The sequence below is a fragment of the Ipomoea triloba genome, chromosome 13 (assembly GCF_003576645.1).
Source record: "Ipomoea triloba cultivar NCNSP0323 chromosome 13, ASM357664v1".
Taxonomy (NCBI): Eukaryota; Viridiplantae; Streptophyta; class Magnoliopsida; order Solanales; family Convolvulaceae; genus Ipomoea; species Ipomoea triloba.
In genome coordinates, this window is record NC_044928.1 from 17,236,902 (window position 1) to 17,239,006 (window position 2,105).

Here is a 2,105-nt window from a genome sequence, read left to right on the forward strand (position 1 = left end):
AAATTGGGGTGTTACAAGGTGGTATCAGAGCATGGTTTTGAGGTCCTTACTTTGGGCAATAGAATGAGTTAGGCTCTGTCGCAAGATAGTATAAGAGCCTATGATTCGAGTCAGCCTAGGGTTCGAGTCAGTTTAAGTTGACCTTGTTGGAGTTGGAGCTGGAGCTGGAGGCCGGAGGCCGGACAGAGAACGGGGTACCTTGCCATTCCGTGTATAATATGTGATTTAATTGTTGCGTAGTATAATTACTACTTGTCATTGCATATATATGCTGATTGTTGGTCATATTGGTTTAAGTCGGCTGTTGACATGATGCCTTGCTACTGTTATGCCATGGTAGGGATACCTACCTGATGAATATGATTAATGGTTAGACCCTCGAATTCTAACTTCTAACTTTAAGAGAGCTAACTCAGAATCGCTTGTTCAGCAAGATGCCTCCTAGACGAAGCGTACCTGCTAGGGAAAGCAATGATGTCTCGGCGATGGACCGTATGGCCATAGCAATGGAACAGATTTGAGTCATCTGTTTGGACAATAGTAAGGAGGAACTTGGCAGACTCTTGATTAATGAGTGCCAGATGTAGGAAATTAAGGGGAGTAATTCGGACTGAGAGTCTGAAAGTTTGGATTGTAAGTGTCAAAGCCAAAAGGAAAAATCGTGGCCTGAAATGCTTTTGAGTTTCGGGGACGAAACTCTTTTTAAGGAGGGTAGACTGTAACCCCTCGTCTTTCCGATAAGTCTAAGGGTCGGAAAATATATCTTTAGGCTATGACATTCATAAGATGATCTCCCGATATGTCAAGGGAATTTTTATACGGAGGTATAGTTGTCATTAAGCTGCGATCGTTCGTGCCGGTCACGAACCGTAAAATTTTCGAGGACGAATTTTCAGCTCGGATTTCCTTAAAAATTGATGATTAGGCATGTTATGACTAAGTATGAACTTCCTGCTTAGTTAAGTTGAAATTGGATGAGCTATAAGGGTCGAAATTTATTTCTGATCGTACACCGCGAAATTTCCGCAGTGTACCGAACCTAGCCCATTTTGGAGCTTTTGACTGGAATAAATTTGTGGTTTCGAAAATTATTCTTTCTGGATTATTTTCCACCGAAACTTTATCTGTTTGGACCACAACTGATATGTTGTGGAGATATTTTATTATTTTATTATTTTTTTTCCTAAAGCTTATCCCATAAGTTGGGATTAAATATAAAAGGAATTTTTTTTCCCTTTTCTTCCCCAAATGCCAAAAAGAGAGAGAGAGAGGTGTGATCATCTTCCACCATTTTTTCTTCCAAAGTTCCATAGCCAAATCCTTCTAAACTTCCAATTTATTCGGTAAGTTTTCGATATTATTCGGTAGAAAGCTTTGTAATCCTTCCTAGGTTATGAATCTATGTTTAATTTCTTGATACATGATGTTATGGTGTTGATTTTGAACCTAGGTTTTAAGGTGAAAATTGGGGAAAGGATCCAAAATTGCTTCCTAAGGTGTTAGAAATCCTTTACAAGGTAAGGAATTCCCTTAAGTTGGAATTAGTCACTTGAATTTGGATAATTGATTTTGGTTGAAATATGGTGTTTTTGGAGCTTTGGGAATATTTTTGTATACATGTTCATAGCTTGGATATGCTTGTATATGTTGTATTTATGTTCATATGAGCTTATACTTGTGAAAATAGTGAAAGGAAATCAGGGTAGATTCTGGCAGTAACTTCCGAAATTTATTGGGAAAAATTGGTAAGGTATTTTGATCCAATTTTTTTTACATCAATAATCATATACTAGCATAATTCAGAAAATTTCAGCTTGGCGCAGTCCGAAAGATTGAGCCGGTAAAGATAGTTCCCGAACTCTTTTTCACTTGAAATTTTTATGGTAGAACCCAACTTATAGTACTTGATGTCCATAAAAAGTTTTGGTCATTTTGATCCACGAATAAACACAGAAAATTCCATCTTTGCCCTTGGCAGTGGCTGTCCGGAATTCTGTCTCTCCCTGGACCAGTTTTGGGAAAAAATTCGAAAACCACATACTTCCACTACTCCGATCATTATGAAATTTTATATGCGGGTTCTACACTTATAGAACTACATGTCT